Source organism: Rhinopithecus bieti, unplaced genomic scaffold (genome assembly GCF_001698545.2).
Source record: "Rhinopithecus bieti isolate Rb0 unplaced genomic scaffold, ASM169854v2 scaffold_5273, whole genome shotgun sequence".
In the NCBI taxonomy this organism is placed as follows: Eukaryota; Metazoa; Chordata; class Mammalia; order Primates; family Cercopithecidae; genus Rhinopithecus; species Rhinopithecus bieti.
Genome location: NW_016805057.1, coordinates 1,034,472 through 1,056,000, shown reverse-complemented (window position 1 = coordinate 1,056,000; position 21,529 = coordinate 1,034,472).

Sequence of the window (21,529 nt, the reverse complement as noted above, 5' to 3'; positions counted from 1 at the left end):
TACGACAATCCCACCAACAGTGTAAAAGTGTTCCTATTTCTCCACATCCTCTCCCATTTCTCAAAAGAAGATATTCATACAGCCAACAGACACATGAAAAAATGCTCATCGTCACTCGCCATCAGAGAAATGCAAATCAAAACCACAATGAGATACCATCTCACACCAGTTAGAATGGCAATCATTAAGAAGTCAGGAAACAACAGGTGTTGGAGAGGATGTGGTATTTTTTTTTTTTTAGTAGAGACGGGGTTTCACCGTGTTAGCCAGGATGGTCTCGATCTCCTGACCTCGTGATCCGCCCGTCTTGGCCTCCCAAAGTGCTGGGATTACAGGCTTGAGCCACCGCGCATGTTTGCTGGTTTCAGAAGTCCCTAGGGCAAGATTTCAGGTAGGAACTATGAGTTGTTTACCCTCCCCACCTAGCACCCACTATTTCATCATCTTCCCTGCCTTTGTCTGTCTTCTGGGTAGGAGAGGGCAGTCATAGGGCAAAGTAGTCACAAGAAGATACAAAAGGGTGGCTGCAGGTGCGTCTATGAAGAACTTTAAATAAAGACAATCTGTGATGATGCACATGTGTTTTGCACATTACGTACTTAACCGCTGAGAGAATACGTTCAAAGTAAACACATGCTAACCACTTTGGCCATGTCAGAATGCCTACACAATAATAACCGCGTCAGACTTAATGTACCAACAGCCCCACTTCCATCCCCAACGGAATGTTTGGTATCCTTATGCAAAGGCAAATTTGGAAGAAAGACTGCCTTTCCTTCCACTTAGCCAGCAGGCATTTCGATAATGAGATGTGGCAGCATCCACTGACTTTGTACCACCTGCCTTTTATTGTAGGTGTTCACTCTAACGGTTTTTATCAACGCTTTGGCTTCCATCGCTAAGTAACGTATCACGTTGGGGCTCTTCGCCAGACTACACCTGTATAAATGTCTGCCTCATTCTCCTGGCTCTGAAGGAAAAGTGACCGTTCCCCAAACATGCTCTTTGCGGTTGCTTCCTCCTGTCCTTTTTCTCCTTCCCTGAACCGCTCCCAATAGAGACAAGTTGGCGCTTTAGTGCATCTCAGCGCCGCTGGCGCGCGGGCGCCCCCTCCCGGCGACACCTCCCGGCTGTGAGCGCGCGGGCAGAGGCAGGGCCTCTCAGCTGTTCGGGCTGCGAACCACAAAGCGTCTTTTTTTTTTTTTTTTTTAATGGGCGGGGTGGTCATTTTATGTTCCCAGGGCAAAGCGAGCAGCCGTTTGGCTCATAAAATAGCAGTGACTGCAGTGGCCCACACTGTCATCACGAAATACCGCCTCTTGTCATGGTCCCGGGAAAACAGGGTTGAGGAGGAGGAGGAGGAGGAGGAGGAGGAACTGGATAATGCCGATGAGTTACCTTTTTTTTTTTTTAATTTGGGTATGTTCGAGTACATTCTCCTCTGAATGGCAGTGAAGAAGCTAGAAAGGAGGCTTCTGCCAAGCAGCATCCGGGCGGAGCGAGCTGCGGTCCCCAGGACCCTGCAGCAGGTCCTACGAGCCGCGCCCCGGCGTCCGCGCCCTGAAGGCGAGGCCAGGCCTGGCGCGGAGGGACCTCAGCGTCCGGGGAGCGCTCGCTGTCTTTGGGTTCCTGCTGCCAGAGCCCTGCCTCGTCTGCTCTCCTCGGCCTCGCAGAGGGGGCGCAGGGGCGAGTCCTGGGCGGGCAGGGCAGCCGCGCCCGCAGGAGACCAAGGCCCGGGGGTCTCTGGCCGCTGCACTTCCCAGCGCCGCCCGGTCCTCACATAGAAAACTCTTCTACCGGTGAGGCTCTGAACGGTAATGTTTGCATTTTCTCTAGGGTGATCCGCAGAGGTGGCGCAGCGATAAGTCCCCTCCAAACGTCTGTGTGTGTTCATTGCATGTTTACCACAAGATTTGACATTACACCAAAAAGCACACAGATAAACTCCTTAGAAGTATCACCGTAATAACGGTTATCTTTCCAGCCAAGTCTTGAAATGTGTGGATCCGAGTGGCAAGCAGCAATGGGATGGTCCCCAGGGGCCTTTTACCGTGTTTAGAAGCTTGGGGGAGGCTGAAGAACATCGCCTGCAGGCCTGGTGAGGTGGCTCACGCCTGTAATCCCAGCACTTTGTGAGGCTGAGGCGGGCGGATCACTTGAGATCAGACGTTCCAGACCAAGTTGGCCAACATGGTGAAACCCTGTCTCTACTGAAAATACACGTAAAAAATTAGCCGGACGTGGTGGCGGGCACCTGTAGTACCAGCTACCCAGCACTCTGGGAGGCTGAAGCGGGAGGATCTGAACTTGGGAGGCAAAGGTTGCGGTGAGCCGAGATCGTGCCACTGCACTCCAGCCTGGGCGACAGAGATCCCGTCTCAAAAACAACAACAACAACAAAAATCTACAGAAGGGTGGATTTGCCGATCTTAGGCCTTTTCCCAGCATTTCTTTTACTTAACTTTTTTTTTTTTTTTTTTTTTTTTTTTTTTTTTGAGACGGAACCTTGCTCTGTAGCTCAGGCTAGAGAGCAGTGGCGCAATATCGGCTCACTGCAACCTCTGCCTCCCAGGTTCAAGCGATTCTCCTGCCTCAGCCTCCTGAGTAGCTGAGATTACAGGTTCATGCCACCACGTCCGGATAATTTTTGTATTTTCAGTAGAGACGGGGTTTCACCATGTTGATCAGGCTGGTCTCGAACTCCTGACCTCGTGATCTGCCCACCTCGGCCTTCCAAAGTGCTGGGATTACAGGCGTGAGCCATGGCGCCCGGCCTTCTTTTTTGTTTTTGAGACAGAGTCTCCTTCTGTCTCCCAGGCTGGAGTGCAGTGGCATGATCTCGGCTCACTACAATCTCCACCTCCCGGTTTCAAGCAATTCTCCTGCCTGAGTCTCCTGAGTAGCTGGGATTACAGGCGGGCGCCACCGTGACCTGCTAATTTTATCTTATTTTATTTTATTTTTTGAGACGGAGTTTCTCTCTGTTGCTCAGGCTGGGGTGCAGTAGCGCGATTCCGCACACTGCAGCCTCTGCCTCCTGGGCTCAAGCAATTCTGCCTCAGCCTCCCGAGTAGCTGGGACTACAGACACACGCCACCACACCCAGCTAATTTTTGTATTTTAGTAGAAACGGGGATTCACCATGTTGGCCAGGATGGTCTCGATCTCTTGACCTCGTGATCTGCCGGCCTCAGCCTCCCAAAGTGCTGGGATTACAGGCGTGAGCCACTGTGCCTGGCCTCTTTTTTTTTTAGACAGGGTCTTGCTTTGTCACCCAGGCTGGGTGGGGTGCAGTGACATGATCTCGCCTCACTACAACCTCTGCCTCCCAGGTTCAAGCGATTCTCCCACCCCAGCCTCCCTAGTAGTTGGGACTACAGGTGATGGCTACCATGCCCAGTGTTTTTTGTTTTGAGTTTTTTTTTTGTTTTGTTTTTTTGTATTTTTGGTAGAGCTGGAGTTTCACCATGTTACCTACCAAAGTTCTGGGATTACAGGCGTAAGCCACTGTGCCTGGTCTTGTTAGGTTTTAAAGCCCATATTCTTTTCTGATCTGATTTTTTTTGTTTTGTGTTTTATAAAGCAAATATTTATGAAGTAACCACAATTAAGCACCCACAAAGTGTGTTCTTAACATGAAAGCTAAAACAGAGCCCTTGTCCCTGCTTTCATGGTCCTTCTATTCTAATGGGTGTCATTCTGATGGGGGGTACAGTAACAGCAAGTCAGGATCTTATGCCTGACTACAGTACATGCCTGTAGTCCCAGCTACCTGGGAGTCTGAGGCAGGAGAATGGCTTGAACCCAGGAGGCAGAGGTTGCAGTGAGCCGAGGTTGCGCCACTGCACTCCAGCCTGGTGGACAGAGGAAGACTCCTTCAGAAAGGAAGGAAGGAAGGAAGGAAGGAAGGAAGGAAGGGAGGGAGGGAGGAAGGAAGGAAGGGAGGGAGGAAGGGAAAGAAATGAGAGTGTAAGCCACATGGGGCTCCATGGGCAGAGCGAGCGTAAGGTTAGGAGTTGGGACAGATGTTTGAGGGGCACTGGGGAGGCCTGAGCGATTTGAGCTGGGTGAGGGAGAGGGGACCTGCCTGATATGTGCTACAGAATAAAATTACTCATGGCCGGGCGTGGTGGCTCACGCCAGCACTTTGAGAAGCCAAGATGAGCAGATCACTTGAGCTCAGGCATTCGAGACCAGTCTGGCCAACATGGCGAATCCCCGTCTCTACTAAAAACACATAAATTAGCCGGCGTAGTGTCACACGTCTATAATCCCAGTTACTCGGGAGGCTGAGGCAGAAGAATCGCTTGAATCTGGGAGGCGGAGGTTGCAGTGAGCCAAGATCGTGCCACTGTACTCCAGCCTGGGCGACAGAGCAAGACTCCATCTCAAAAAAATAAACAAATAAATCAAAAGAGAAAGAAAAAAGAAAAAATCACTACTGACACTTGTTGAAGTGGTACGGCAGACTTTAGTCAGGGGACCATCACCATACATATAAGGACTGTTTCACAGTGGGGAAAGATTGGACTCAACTCCAAATCAGCAAGAACAGGTGGAACGTGCAGCCAGGGAGCAGGGCCCAGGTTTTCTTTCTCTTTTTTTATTTTTTGGAGACGGAGTCTTGCTCTGTCGCCCAGTCTGGAGTGCAGTGGCACAGATCTCAGCTCACTGCAACCTCAGCCTCCCAGGTTCAAGCAATTCTCATGCCTCAGCCTCCCGAGTAGCTGGGATTACAGGTGTGCGCCACCACGCCCAGTTAATTTTTATATTTTTAGTAGAGATGAGGTTTCACCGTGTTGGCCATCTTGGTCTCGAACTCCTGGCCTCAAATGATCCACCTGCCTCCACCTCCCAGAGTGCTGGGATTACAGGCATGAGCCACCGCGCCCAGCCCCAGGGCCCAGGTTTTCTAGGGCCTAAATTGATACCATTTGTGAGGCCTTGTTTAAGGAAATGAATATAAAATAATGAATCCAAAGTGAGGTGCAAGAATGAGTATTTAAAGGAGCCCTTAACCTAGGGTCCACAGTCCCCTGCAGCTGGGAGGTGGGCGTGCCTTTGGGCCAGGGCATGTGCATTCCTTTGTGCCAGTCTCTCCCCAGCTGCTTGGCCTGTCGGCACCTGTCGCTGTTTCATATTTGCAGCCCTGCAGCCCATGCAGCCTGAGTATGGCCTGCTGAACTCTGGCCAAAGGCCAAAGTGCCTTTAAATGAAGGTTGTCCAGCCTTGACTGAGATTCGAGTAGACAGAATAGATTAACCCAAATAGTTAATCTGCCAAAAATGTCCATCTTAAGTTGGAATATTATATGAAAAACCCAGACTATTATGCGAAAACGTAACATAAAGGCCAGGCGCTGTGACTCACGCCTGTAATCCCAGCACTCTGGGGGGCCGAGGCAGGAGGATCACTTGAGATCAGGAGGAGTTCCAGACCAGCCTGGCCAACATGGTGAAACCCCATCTCTACTAAAAATGCAAAAACTAGCCGGGCATGGTGGCAGGTGTCTGTAGTCTCAGCTACTTGAGAGGCTGAGGCAGGAGAATTGCTTGAACCTGGGAAGCGGAGATTGAGATCTCGCCACTGCCCTCCAGAAAAAAAAGAAAGAAAGAAAATGTAACATAAGGTGCTAAGTATATAGAAAGAGCAGTAGAATCAGAGCTTTTTGAGGTGAGTGATGGATTCTGATGGAGGAAGAGGGGGAGGAGGAGAGAGGAGGAGGAGAAGGAGAGGGAGGAAGAGAAGTGGGAGAAGGAGGAGGAGGAAGAGGAGGAGGAAGCTTTCACGAAGGAAGCAGCATTTATCTGGACTGAAAAATATAAGCAGGCTAGGTCAGGTCGAGGATGGCAGAGAGGTCATTGCAGGAGGCAAAATGGCACCAGCAGCAAGGGGATGGGTGCAGGGAAGTGGAGGGTATGTTGGGGCTGCGGGGGGCTCAGGGAGGGAGAAGCTGGAGAGGTGGGCTGAAGGGTAAAAGGCTGGGCTGCGGAAGACAGGCATTTCAGTGAAGCTGCTGGAAACCATCACAGACTAAAATGTTAATGATTAATCATTTGTCACTATATTAACCCACTGCGAGGGCTAACATTTTTTAAAAAGGCCCTTTGGAGCCCGGAAGACTTGGCTGAAGGGCAGTCTGTTTTATTTTTTTAATTTTCACTTTTCTAATTATGGAAAATTTCAAGAATAACCTGTGTATCCGTTGTCCTGCTTCAGTATTATCAACCAGAACCAGTTTGGCTTCTCACCACTCACTTCTCCCTTGCTATATTATTTGAAAACAAATCTCAAGAGATAATGGTCTCTAAAAGATTAAGACTTCAGAGCCGAAAAAATAACTGTTGGGTACAAGGCTTAGTACTTGGGTGATGAAATAATCTATACAACAAAGCCCTGTGACCCGAGTTTACTTAGATAACAAAACTGCACATAGACCCCCGAACCTAAAATAAAAGTAAAAAAAAAGAAACTAAAGGTAAAAAGAGACTAGAAAAAACAACCATAATATCATCAATGTCATAAATTTCTTTTTTTATAGTTTGCTTCAATCAGGGTCAAATGTCGGAGGTGTCTGAACCAGAGCAACTCCATCTTGAATAGAGGCTGGGTAAAATAAGGTTAAGACCTGCTGGGCCTCATTCCCAGGAGGTTAAGGCATTGTGAGGCATAGGATGAGATAGGAGGTCAACACAAGATACAGATCATAAAGACCTTGCTGATAAAACAGCTTGCAGTAAAGAAGCCGGCCAAAACCCGCCAAAACCAAGATGGTGATGAGCGTGACCCCTGGTCATCCTCACTGCTACACTCCCACCAGCGCCATGACAGTTTACTAATGTCATGGCAACAACAGACGCATGCCTATATAGCCTACAAAGGGGAGGCATGAATAACCCACACCTTGTTTAGCAAATAATCAAGAAATAACCATAAAAATGGGCAACCAGCAGCCCTTGGGGCTGCTCTGCGGAGTAGCCATTCCTTATTCCTTTCCTTTCCTAACAAACTTGCTTTCACTTTACTCCACAGACTTGCCCTGAATTCCTTCTTCCACGAGATCCACGAACCCTCTCTTGGGGTCTGGATTGGGACCCCTTTCCGGTAACATAAATAAGGTCTATACATTGTGATTCATTGATCTTTTAAATATCTTATTAATCTAGAATTTCTCTTTTTCTTTTTTCTTTCAATTTATTTGTTAAAAAAAAAAACAAACTCAAGTTGCTTGCCCTTTAGAATTCCCCAGTCAGGGCTTCGGCAATGGCATCACCGTAGTGTCATATAATACGCCCTCTGTCCCTATAGTTGCTGTAATTTGGTATATGGATGTCAATCAGCTTTAGGTTTGATCTTTTGACAAGGCCATTTCATAGTCGGTGGTGTGTTCTTCCATCGGGAAGTATGCAACAGATATCTGGTTGTCTCTCTTTTTGTGATATTTCCAATCATTGATACTCAATACCCAGGTAGGAATGGATACGTAGGGCTGGGCCCAGTGGCTCACGCCTATAATCCTAGCACTTTGGAAGGTCGGAGTGGACAGATTGCATGAGCCCAGGAGTTTGAGACCAGCCTAGGCAACATGGTGAAACTCCATCTCTACAAAAAATTACAAAAATCAGCTGGGCACAGTGACGCATGCCTGTAGTCCCAGCTACTCAGAAGGCTGAAGTGAGAGGATCGCTTGAAGGTCAAGGGAAGGTCAAGGTTGCAGTGAGCCATGATTGCACCACTTCACTACAGCCTGGGCAACAGAGCAAGACCCTGTGTCTAAAAAGAAGAAAAAAAAAGAATGTATAGTTAATAATGGAATTTCAGGTGTGCAAGCAGGTCAATGGGAGGAGGGCTATTTTGGGGTACAGAGAATCAGTTGATCTTGGCACCTTTAAAATAACACTTCACATCACATAAGGTAGACAAGTTCCTAGTCTTATTTCATATACAGTTGGCCCAAGGGAGCTACTCTACCCATCTTTAGCTTTCTTCTCTGCAATTCATTAACCCATTTCCTTTTCTCAAAAACCGTGCATGCTGACCGACCCTTTCCAAACTTTCTAAATTATGTTCCTTTATTCAACAAGCATTTATTAGCCAGGTGCGGTGGCTGATGCCTATAATCCCAACACTTTGGGAGGCCAAGGCAGGCAGATTATTTGAGGTCAGGAGTTCAAGATAAGCCTGGCCGATACGATGAAACCCCGTCTCTACTAAAAATACAAAAATTAGCCAGGCATGGTGGCACATGCCTGTAATCCCAGCTACTTGGGAGGCTGAGGCAGGAAAATTGCTTGAACCCGAGAGGCGGAGGTTGCAGTGAACCAAGATCGCGCCACTGCACTCCAGCCTGGGCAACAGAGTGAGACTCCGTCTTAAAAAGAAAAAAAAGAAAAAGAAAACTGGAGGCTGGGCACGGTGGCTCATGCCTGTAATCCCAGCACTTTGGGAGGCCAAAGTGAGTGGATCGCCAAAGGTCAGGAGTTTGAGACCAGCCTGACCAACATGGTGAAATCCTGTCTCTACTAAAAATACAAAAACTGGCCGGGCATGGTGGCAGGTGCCAGTAATCCTAGCTACTCAGGAGGCTGAGGTAGGAGAATCACTTGAACCCGGGAGGCGGACATTGCAGTGAGCTGAGATTGAGTCACTGCACTCCAGCCTGGGCAATAAGAGTGAAATTCCATCTCAAAAAAAGAAATGAAATGAAAAAGAAAACTGGGCCTTCTGGTGATTTTTAAAAAGTAGGTTTGGGGCACATTGTGAAGGTTTTGCAAGTCAGGTCAGGCCAGGTACAGTGGCTAATGCCTGTAATCCCAGCACTTTGGGAGGCCAAGCAGGCGGATCACTTGAGGTCAGGAGTTTGAGACCAGACTGTCCAACACAGTGAAACCCTGTCTCTACTAAAGAAAAATACAGGCCAGGCACGGTGGCTCACGCCTGTAATCCCAGCACTTTGGGAGGCCGATGCAGGTGGATCACCTGAGGTCAGGAGTTCCAGACCAGCCTGGCCAACATGGTGAAACCCCGTCTCTACTAAAATACAAAATTAGCCCGGTGTGGTGGTGGGTGCCTGTAATGCCAGCTACTCAGGAGGCTGAGGCAGAAGAATCGCATGAACCCGGGAGGCGGAGGTTGCAGCGAACTGAGATCGTACCACTGCACTCCAGCCTAGGCAACAGAGTAAGACTCCATCTTAAAAAAAAAAAAAAAAAAAAAAAAAAAATTAGCTGGGTGTGGTGGTGCACACCTGTAATCCCAACCACTCAGGAGGCTGAGGCACAAGAATTGCTTAAACCTCAGGCAGAGGTTGNTACAGGCCAGGCACGGTGGCTCACGCCTGTAATCCCAGCACTTTGGGAGGCCGATGCAGGTGGATCACCTGAGGTCAGGAGTTCCAGACCAGCCTGGCCAACATGGTGAAACCCCGTCTCTACTAAAAATACAAAAATTAGCCAGGTGTGGTGGTGGGTGCCTGTAATCCCAGCTACTCAGGAGGCTGAGGCAGAAGAATCGCATGAACCCGGGAGGCGGAGGTTGCAGCGAACTGAGATCGTACCACTGCACTCCAGCCTAGGCAACAGAGTAAGACTCCATCTTAAAAAAAAAAAAAAAAAAAAAAAAAAATTAGCTGGGTGTGGTGGTGCACACCTGTAATCCCAACCACTCAGGAGGCTGAGGCACAAGAATTGCTTAAACCTCAGGCAGAGGTTGCAGTGAGCTGAGATCACGCCACTGCACTCCAGCCTGGGTGACAGAGCGAGACTGTCAAAAAAAAAAAAAAAGAAAGAAAGAAAGGCCAAAAGTTTGCTAGTTTTTGAAAAGGGGAGTGTGAAAGCATTTGACTGCAAGTTCAGAACTTCAAAGCTATGTAATGTTCAGGCCAGTATCAACTAAAGCATAGTCACTCAACATGTGGTCCATAGTGTGGGACAGAGATTGAGAGCACACATTTAGAAACTGGGTGAGGTGGCTCACATCTGTAATCCCAGCACTCAGGAGGCGACAATCAGCTGAGATCGCACTACTGCACTCCAGCCTGGGCGACAGAGCGAGACTCCATCTCAAAAAAAAGAAAGAAAGAAAGAGGAAGGGAAGGGAAGGAAGGAAGGAAGGAAGGAAGGAGGAAGGGAGGGAGGGAGCTTTTCAGGCAATATGATAGAATAATTTTGTTTACTGAATCTAAAAAAACAATGTAATAACAAAAAAAGTTATTTGGAACTGTATTTTGCATATTTTTCTTTCCAACTTATATTTATAGTAATTCATATTTATTATATTTTACAAAAGTTACCAGTCCGAACAGATTGAAAATTTAGAGAAAACCAGTCCTGAGGCTGGGTGCGGTGGCTCACGCCTGTAATCCCAGCACTGTGGGAGGCCGAATCGGGTGGATCACTTGAGGACAAGAGTTTGAGACCAGCCTGGACAACATGGAGAAACCCCGTCTCTACTAAAAACATAAAAACACAGAAATTAGCCAGACGTGGTGGTGCATGCCTGTAATCCCAGCTACTCGAGAGGCTGAGGCAAGAGAATTGCTTGAATCTAGGAGGCAGTGGTTGTAGTGAGCTGAGATTGCGCCACTGCACTCCAGCCTGGGAGACAGAACAAGACTCTGTCTCGAAAGAAATAAAGAAAGAAAAGAAAACCAGTCCTTTACCACAGATACTTTGGAAAGTACTGGACTACAGTCAGAATAATGCAAGGCAAGAGTTTTCTCTTATAGTTTAGGTTAGATTGTTGGGGGACAGAGAGAGAGCACACTAAGTAAGTGTTGGCTGTTATAAAGCTTGTAGTTTGCCCAGGTAGTGGAAGGGGTGTCAGCAGCCAGGATAAGTGAATTTAAAGTGGCAATTTAATGACATCACTATTGATTTCAGACTCCTGCAGTGTTCCCCAAACCTTGTACTACATTCAGATTAAAGTCTAGGTTGCTATTAAATAAATGAAGAACAAAATAATCGGGGGAAAATTGGAGTTTTCTTCTTATGCTAACCTCCTGCTATAACCTGGCAGGATAGCTACTTTCCAATATTTTAAGAAGTTATTTATATACAGGGGAAGTGTGTTTTAAAGAATTCTAGGAAAGAAAAGGGAAGTCTAATGTTACGAGACGCTGCAGGGAAATGTCACTGTGTAATAACTCCCATCTGGGTTGGGTGGCAGGGTTTGGGCTTTGTGCCCAACAATGCATCATGTTATATAATAACACACACCCTCCTCCTGTGCCTTGCTGCCTCGCTATTACAATACACAGGGTGCATGTGCAGGCAGAACACACCGGGGCCTATGGTGACAATGCAGAACGCACCAAGAAATAGGAATGCAGACATGTTCTCAAGACAAAAAGACAGGCTGGGTGCAGTGGCTCACACCTGTAATCCCAGCACTTTGAGAGGCTGAGGCAGGCCTCGGAGTAGCTGAGACTACAGGTGCGCACCACCACACTTGGCTAATTTTTGTATTTTTAGTAGACATGGGGTTTCACTATATTGGACAGGCTGGTCTTGAACTCTTGGCCTCAAGTGATCCACTCACCTCGGCCTCCCAAAGTGCTGGGATTACAGGCCTAAGCCACCATGCCCGGCCGGTATTCTGATTTTCTTTAACCTCTGGAAGCTTCCATGTATTCGTTTCTCACAAGCTTCTCAACATAACCTGCAGTTTCAACACATACCCACATGATAACAAGGTGGGTGTGATGGTTAATATTAGATGGCAGCTTGATTGTATTGAGGGATGCCTAGATAGCTGGTAAAGTATTGTTCTGAGTGTGTCTGTGAGGGTGTTGCCAGAGGAGACTGACATTTGAGTCAGTGGAAAGGGAGAGGAAGACCCACCCTCAATGTAAGTAGGCACCATCCAGTTGGCTGCCAGTGGGGCTAGAGCAATGAAGATGGAAGGTGGGCTAAGCCGGCTTTCAGAGTCCTCTGGCTTTCATCTTTCTTCTGTGCTGGATGTTTCTATCCATTTCTCCTGCCCTTGGACATCAGACTCCAGGTTCTCTGGCCTTTGCACTCTTGGACTTAGACCAGTGGTTTGCCAGGGCTCTCGGGCCTTTGGCTACAGACTGAAGGCTGCACTATTGGCTTTCCTGCTTTTGAGGCTTTTGGAATCGGACTGATCCGCCAGTGGCTTCTTTCTTCCCCAGCTTGCAGATGGCTTATCACGGGACTTCGCTTTGTGATTGTGTGAGCCAATTCTCCCGAATAAACTTTTGTTCATATATACATCTATCCTATTAGTTCTGTCCCTTGGGAGAACCTTGACTAATACAGTGGATTAACAACGTGGTCGCTTCTCTTTTTTTTTTTTTTTTTTTTGAGACAGAGTCTTGCTCCATCTCCCAGGCTGGAGTACAGTGGCGCTGTCTCGGCTCACTGCAAGCTCCACCTCCTGGGTTCATGCCATTCTCCTGCCTCAGCCTCCCTAGCAGCTGGGAGGCTTTGTGCCCAACCACAGGCGCCCACCACCACACCCAGATAATTTTGTTTTTGTATTTTTAGTAGAGATGGGGTTTCACTGTGTTAGCCAGGATGGTCTTGATCTCCCGACCTCGTGATCCATCTGCCTCGGTCTCCCAAAGTGCTGGAATTATAGGCTTGAGCCACCACTCCCGGCCTACTGGCTTCTCATTGAATTTGTGAAACAGAAGCAGAGAGGTATTGGCACAGGCTGCAGTGAAGAATTAGCCTCCTGACGCCCTGGACATAAACTGGCTTCTTTGGTGAGCCTGATGCCTATGTGATGCCCAGATGATGCTGAATTTCACCCTCAAGGAGTAGGTCTAGAAGACCCAACATCTGGCTAACAGTAAATCCAGAAAGTAAGAGCTGAGAAAATGAAAATACTAGAACAAAACTTTTTTCAAGAAAGTTTCTAAGAAATGAAAAATGTGTTTTCAAGTTGAAATGACTGACCAAGTAGCCATCACAAGAAATTTCAAGGCCGGGCGCGGTGGCTCAAGCCTGTAATCCCAGCACTTTGGGAGGCCGAGGCGGGCGGATCACGAGGTCAGGAGATCGAGACCATGCTGGCTAACACGGTGAAACCCCGTCTCTACTAAAAAAATACAAAAAACTAGCCGGGCGAGGTGGCGGGCGCCTGTAGTCCCAGCTACTCGGGAGGCTGAGGCAGGAGAATGGCGTAAACCCGGGAGGCGGAGTTTGCAGTGAGCTGAGATCTGGCCACTGTACTCCAGCCTGGGTGACAGAGCGAGACTCCTTCTCAAAAAAAAAAAAAAAGAAAAGAAATTTCAAAAGTCATATACTAAGGCACAACATGATGAAATTTCAGTACCAGAAACAGAGATCTTAAAAGCTTCCAGAGACGAGACCAAAAAAAAAAAAAAAAGCAAGTTACAAGTAAAGAATTGACGATTACAATGACATCAGACTTCTCAACAGCAACACTGGAAGCTGGAAGATAATGAAGCAAGACCCTCAAAAATCTGTCCGGTAAGTTCTCCTGATCTTGAATTCCATATTTAGTCATATGATCAAGTGTAAGGAGAAAATACGGATATTTTATATAAGCAACGTCTCAAAAAACAAAACAAAACAAAAAAAGTAGCTTCTCAATAAACTGTTAGAGGCTGTTTCACCAAGATGGAAAAAGGGGATATAGCATTCAGGTGAGTGAGAAATTGGCTCATATAACTGTGGGTGCTAGGAGGTCTCCTGATCTGGCATCTGCAAGCTAGAGACCCAGAAAAGCTGATGGTATAATTCAGTCCAAGCTCAAAGGCCCGGGAACTGGGGTAGCTGGTGGTATAAATCCCATTCCAAGGGCAGGAGAAGACAAATGTCCCAGCTCAGGCAGGTGGGCGGGCAGTAATAGGAGTGAACTCCTCCTTCCTCTGTTTTTTTGTTCTGTTCAGGCCCTCAATGGATTAGATGATGCCCACTCACACGGGCCGTCTACTCCACTGAGTCCACTGCCAGAAATGCTCATCTCATCTGGAAACACCCCCCCAGACACAACCGGAAAAACAGTTAATCTGGGCACCCCCTGGTGCAGTCAAGATGACACAGAAAATCAACCACCACGAGCACCCACGAAGTGCCAGGAGCTGTTTTAAACACTGAGGATACAGCAGCGAGCAAACCAAAATAGAGCAAAAACCAAACCTTCTTGAAGCTTGCATGGGATTGGGGTTGAGATAGATGACAAATAAGTAAGTAAAATACATAGTATGTTACACGTAATAAGTGCCATGGAGAAAAAATAAGAGGGTTGGGCATACCATGGCGGGAAGGTAGGTTTAAACGTGGTGGTCGGCTGGGCACGGCGGCTCACGCCTGTAATCCCACCACTTTGGGAGGCCGAGGCGGGCAGATCACATGAGGTCAGGAGTTCAAGACCAGCCTGGCCAACATGGTGAAACCCCATCTCTACTAGAAATACAAAAATTAGCTTAGTGGGCCAGGAGCAGTGGCTCATGTCTGTAATCTCAGCACTTTGGGAGGCCAAGGCAGGTGGATCACAAGGTCAGGAGTTCAAGACCAGCCTGGCCAACATGGTGAAACCCTGTCTCTACTAAAAATACAAAAATTAGCCAGGCATGGTGGCAGGCACCTGTAATCCCAGCTACTCAGAAAGCTGAGGCAGGAGAATCGCTTGAACCCAGGAGACAAAGGTTGCAGTGAGCTGAGATCGCACCACTGCACTCCAGCCTGGAAGATAGAGTGACACTCTGTCTCAAAAAAAAAAAAAAAAATTAGCTGAGTGTGGTGGTGCGCACCTGTAGTCTCAGCTACTCTGGAGGTTGAGGCACAAGAATCGCTAGAACCCAGAAGGCAGTGGCTGCAGTGAGCCAAGATCACACCACTGCACTCTAGTGTGATGGTTGACAGAGGCGAGCTCCATCTCAAAATTAATAAATAATTATATGTGGTGTCCGTAGGTCTTTTTTTTTTTTTTTTTTTTTTTTTAACAGTCTCACATTCTCTCCCAGGCTAGAGTGCAGTGGCGTGATCTTGGCTCACTGCAGCCTCGGCCTCCCAGTAATTCTCTGTGCCTCAGCCTCCCGAATAGCTGGAACTACAGACACGTGCCACCATGCCTGGCTAATTTTTGTAGAGACATGGTTTCATCATGTTTGCCAGGCTGGTTTCAAACTCCTGACCTCAAGTGATCCACCCACTTTGGGCCTCCCAAAGTGCTGGGATTACAGGCGTGAGCCACCGTGCCTGACCAGGAAGGCCTCGATATTGACAAGATAACATCTGAACCGAAACTTGAAGGTTGTCATAGAGTGAGCTATGCAGCTATCTGGGAAGGGCATTTGGGCAGATGCAAAAGCTGTGAAGTGGAAGCATGCCTGCTTAGGGTTGCCAGGTAACATACAAAGTGCCCAATTAACTTGGAACAAAAATAAGTTAAGAGGCTGCTGGAACAATCCAGTCAAGACATGGTGGGGGCTTGGCTCAGAGTGGTAGCCATAGATTTGGTGAAATGTGAGCAGATTCTGGATATATTTTGAAGGTAGAGCCCACAGGATTTGCTAATAAACTGGACATGGAATGTAACAGAAAGTCATCTTAAAAATGAGTGCAAGGATTAGGCCTAAGCAACTGGAAATAGAAAGTTATTCATTTTATCAAGACAGTAAAGGCTGTGGCTATAGAAGGAGTAAATTTTGGGTGTTATCAAGAGCTTGGTTCTGATTATAGAAATGTTGGTTTGGTGGCTGGATACTTGGGTCTGGAACTCAAGGGAGAGAAGTGTTGGCTGGTGACATAAATATGGTTGTGGTTCTAATTAGCAGAACCATTCCTGTCTTCTCCTGAAACAATTACCTATTACCAGAATCATGCTACGTAAAGCCACCCCAAAACTTAGTGGCTTAAAACCACCACCATTTGTTAGCTTAAGATTTTGGGGATCAGCAATTTAGGCTGAGTTTAATGAGCTGGGGAGTTCTGGTCTTGGGTCATTTGGAGTAGGCTTTCTCGTGCCTCTGCTGGCAGCTGGCAGCACAGCTGGATGTCAGCTAGGATAGCCTTAGCTAGAATGATTCGTCCCTGTTTCACCTGGTCTCTCACTTTCAGCAGCTAGTCAAGGATTGCATTCCCAGTGGAGGCAGTGTTTGGAGAGAGAGAAGTGCTCAAGGCCCCTCGAAGCCTAGGTCTGGAATGATCACATCAACACTTCTGTCACATTCTCACAGTCGAAGCAAGTCACAGGGCTGGTGGTGAAGGATGGGGAAGTAGATCTCTCCCTTGGTGGGAGCAGCTGCAAAGCTGCATTGCAAGAGGCAGAAATACAAGGAGATTGTTTGGCCATCAGTGCAACCAGTTTATCACATGTCCCAAATCTGAAACATTTTCAACCTGGCTATATTGAAGTTTGATGAATCATCTTTTCTCTCTAAAAAGAAATGTAGACAGCCAGGCGAGGTGGCTCACACCTGTCATCCTGGCACCTTGGGAGGCCGAGGTGAGTGGATCAAGACCAGCCTGGGCAACATGGCAAAACCTCATCTCTACAAAAAAATACAAAAAAAATTAGCTGGGCCTGGTGGTGATGCCTGTAGTCCCGGTTACTTAGGGGGCTGAGGTGGGAGGATCACTTGAGCCCAGGAGGTGGAGGCTGCAGCGAGCCAAGATCACACCACTGCACTCCAGCCTGGGTAACAAAGTGAGACTCTGTCTAAAAAAAAAAAGACAAAAATAAATGTAGGCTGGGCACAGTGGCTTATGCCTATATTCCCAGCACTTTGGGAGACCAAGGCAGGAAGATCACTTGAGCTCTCAAGTTCGAGACTGGCCTGGGCAACATAGCAGACCTTGTCTCTACTAAAAATAAAAAAAACTAAGTGAGGCATGGTGTGGCGCACCTATAATACCAGCTACTTGGGAGGCCAAGGTGGGAGGATCACTGGAGCCCAGGAGTTTCAGGCTGCAGTGAGCTGTGATTGTGCTACTGCACTCCAGCCTGGGCAACAGAGCAAGGCTCTGTCTCAAAAGGAAGAAAAATAAAGAATCTGCCTGTGATTGGTGTAATGAGACAGGTAAAGTCGGTCTGATATTTGGCTTTAGTTGGAGCCAGAATCTCAAGGGGAGGGAGACAGGATCCAAGAATACACTAGGATGGAGTGAATGAGAGAAAACAGAATGAGGGCCCAAGCGTGTAGAGAAGGAAAATACACTACAACCCTATCATGCGGCCTCCAGACCACAAGGTTAAAGACTCCACCTGCCATCTTGTACTTTTATGCTGCCCACTGCCTCCGCCAAGGGATACATGGAAGACATTACAGCTTGATCTTCGTCTTTGCCACATAACAATTCTATACAATTGTATTCACAAATAAGTCATATCAGTGCCTGATAGCCCTGGTGTTAGTTACGAAATCCTTCCTTTTTTCCATCCTAAATCTCTATTTCTGTAGCACCCTAAGCCTGGAACTTCTTAGCTTCTCTCAGGAGGGAGAGGACGACACCCTTAGCATTTTCCAACTGCGTAGGTGTTCATTCTCCATGATGGCCTTGGGCACATTTGTCCCTCCTCCTCTCAGGTGGGTCACCTATTGAAAATGCTACAGTGCTGTCATCTGGCATCCCCAGGGTGGGGCCAGAGCAACAGCACATATCACCTGCCTCTCATCCACCTCATGAGCATTTCTTCCAGAAACAGGCCAAGAGGAAAGGCCTGAATTTTCAAGACTAGGATCAACCCAGCGATGTTTGGGAAAAAAAAAAAAGGAATATAGGTACACAAAGTTTCACATGGTACAGGGAAGGTATGAGTTGCCCATTTTAAAGTGACATCAAACTGCTTGTTAACCCTGAAGAAGAATCTAGGGATAGATAAGAATTTGTGTGTGTGTGTGTGTGTGTGTGTGTGTGTGTGTGTGTGTGTGTGTGTTTGAGACTGAGTCTCTCTCTATCGCTCAGGCTGGAGTGCAGTGGTGCAATCTGGGATCACTGCAACCTCTGCCTCCCTGATTCAAGCAATTATCTCACCTCAGTCCCCAGAGTAGCTGGGATTACAGGCACCCACCACTATCCCAAGCTAATTTTTGTATTATTTTTAGTAGAGATGGGGTTTCTCCATGTTGCCCACGCTGGTCTTGAACTCCTGACCTCAAGCGATCCACCTGCCTCAGCCTCCCAAACTGCTGGGATTACAGGTGTGAGCCACCACGCCTGGCCTCAAATGAGTCTTAATAAACAACCAAAGTCTCTAAGGGCTCAGTAAGTAGGCTCATTTACAGAAGATGGAAAGGACCTAGAGATTGAAGTAGGATCACCCAGTTTAATCATCTCATTTTGGAGGAGGACTCTGTGGCTTTGGGGTTCTGGGCTGGCACCAGAGCTGGGACTCATGGGTCCCCATTCAGGGTTTACTCCACACCCATGTGGTCAGCCATCTATCAAATCACCAAGTATGTGATAAGGAGATTCTGAGTGAAAAATAGGGTGTGAGGACAGCTACCAGGGAGTAGGTAATGCAAATGAGCTAAAATATATATACTTTTTTTTTTCTTTTTTTTTTTTTTTGAGACAGAGTCTCACTGTGTCGCCCAGGCTGGAGTGCAGTGACGTGATCTTGGCTTACTGCAAGCTCCGCCTCCCGGGTTCCCGCCATTCTCCCGCCTCAGCCTCCGAGTAGCTGGGACTACAGGCGCCCGCCACCCCGCCCGGCTAGTTTTTTGTATTTTAGTAGAGACGGGGTTTTACCGTGTTAGCCAGGAGGGTCTCGATCTCCTGACCTCGTGATCCACCCGCCTCGGCCTCCCAAAGTGCTGGGATTACAGGCTTGAGCCACCGCGCCCGGCCTAAAATATATATTTTTTTGAGACTAAGTCTCGCTCTATTGCCCATGCTGGAGTGCAGTGGCATGATCTTGGCTCACTACAACCTCCACCTCCCAAGTTCAAGTGATTCTCCTGCCTCAGCCTCCTGAGTAGCTGGGATTACAGGCGCCTGCCACCACACCCGGCTAATTTTTGTATTTTTAGTAGAGACGGAGTTTCATGTTGGTCAGGCTGGTCTCGAACTCCTAACCTTATGATCCGCCCACCTTGGTCTCCCAAAGTGTTGAGATTACAGGCATGAGCCATTGCGCCCGGCCTAAAACATATTCTTGATGCAGTTTCTGACTTCAGAAAATGTGAACAGGCATCTTGTATTTTGCACTGATTCACAGTAGAGACCAGTATTGTAAGAATTTCTCATGGTAAAGGCACTCCTATGATAGCCTCTACTTATCAAATCAGCCAAAGAGGTAAGTATGAGTATCGGTTTTCTAGATGGAGATACTGAGGCTTAGAAAGATTAAGATGCTGCAATTCTCACAGCAAGTGGTGGGGCTTTTATTAGAACCCAGATTTCAAAATACCACCACAGCATAGTACTAATTCCACATGCCTTCTTCCAAAATTGAAAGAATGCCTTTTTTCTTGTAAGTCTGCCAAATTGATGCAGACGCTTATCTTTTATTTGTTTTAGCAGCGCTAAAATAGAATTAAAAAAAAAAGAAAGAAAGAAAAGAAAAAGGAATTAGGAAGGAAAATGTCTAAAGTACACATCGGAAGCTGAGACATCTGGTATGCAAAGTGAGAAAAAGGTATCACAGTATAAGTTCCTGTGCGGTGAGTCCAAAATCCAACTGCACCAGTGTGTGGATGGGGTAGACCTGGTTTCAGCAGCAAGCATGAAGACAGGTTTTACCTGGCAGAAATTCAAGACAAGTCTCCTGTCTGATATTACTCCAAAGAAGCAAATGTCAGTTTAGGCTGCATTAAAATATTATTGCATTAACATACCATGTGGAAAACGAGGCCAAGCCACACCTGGGGAACTACAGGGCCTTCGTAGCACTGTGGTTAAGAGGGATGGAAGTCAAGGATGCTGAGCACCGGACAGGAGCATTAGATTCTTTCCACTCTGGCGCTTTATATGTCGCTTTAGCAAGAGGGCAGTAACCACAAGCCAGCTGCCTGGGCTGTTTTCCTTTATCTCATGAGCTCATTTCCTTCCCATGGTTCCTGCTACAGTAGTGGTTTCTCAACCCCCAGCAGGGAGCTGAAATCCCAGAAGGGTTTTTAAAATGCTGGATATTCTGGCTGGGCGCGGTGGCTAATGCCTGTAATCCCAGCACTTTGGGAGGCTGAGGCAGGCAGATCACTTGAGGCCAGGAGTTCAAGACCAGCCTGGGCAACATGGCGAAACCCTGTGTTTACTAAAAATACAAAAATTAGCTAGGCATGGTGGTGGGCACCTGTAATCCCAGCTACTCAGGAGGCTGAGGCTGGAGAATCGCTAGAACCCAGGAGGCAGAGGTTGTAGTGAGCCAAGACTGCACCGCAGTACTCCCGCCTAGGTGACAGAGTGAGACTCTGTCTCAAAAAACAAAGAAAAAACCCAAAACATTAAATGCCGGATATTCTGATGCAATAGGTGTGGTATAGGCTGGGCACAGTGGCTTGCACCTGTAATCCTAATGCTTTGGGAAGCTGAGGTGGGAGAATCTCTTGAGCATAGGAGTTTGAAACTACAGTGAATTATGATCACACAACTTCACTTCAGCCTAGGCAACACAGTGAGACCCTGTCTCAAAGAAAGAAAGAAATGACTCTCATTTGAGAGGTACCCTCCATATACCCAGGGGAAATAAATATCCTCATCTCTGAAGACACAGAAACACAGAGAAGAATCTGAACAAACAGGCCTTGCTGAGTTCCCCTGAGTTTACCATTAGATCATCCCCTTTGTCTAATACTTCTGCACAACCGTTCACTCTTCATTAAACCGAAACATAAAAATACACAAACTGACCTGTTTCTTTGGGTCCTCATTTCCTTATGAAGGCTCTCATGTCACAGAAAACATTTTTAAAATGTGTATGCTAGCTGGGCACGGTGGCTCACGCCTGTAATCCCAGACTTTGGGAGGCCGAGGCAGGCAGATCACGAGGTCAAGAGATCAAGACCATCCTGGCCAACATGGTGAAACCCTGTCTCTACTAAAAATACAAAAATTAGCTGGGTATGGTGGTGCACGCCTATAGTCCCAGATACTAGGGAGGCTGAGGCATGAGAACCACTTGAACCCGGGAAGCGGGGGTTGCAGTGAGCTGAGATCGTGCCACTGCACTCCAGCCTGGCAACAGAGTAAGACTGTGTCAAAAAAAAAAAAAAAAAAAAGTGTATGCTTTGATTTTGTCGATCTGTCTTTTGTTATAGGGGCCTCAGTCATGAACTTAGCAATGGGTGTGGAAAGCAATTTTTCCTCCCCCACACGAAAATCTCTGCTGCTTTCACACTCACACCCAGTCCTCCTGCTCCTCCCTGGTCTATGGAACAGAGCCGAACAGGTTGCATATTACTTAACCAAATTTCAGCTTAGTCACTTTTACTTTTAATAGATACCAGGAGTTGGTGTTACCATCATGCTGACATAATGGCAGTCACCAAGGGTACTAACACACAGCCTGTGTTCCATCTGACAAAATCCACCACTGTGGATTGAGTCCCTTCAAGCTAATGGGAGAGGCTTAGGAAGGATGGTTTGGAACATAA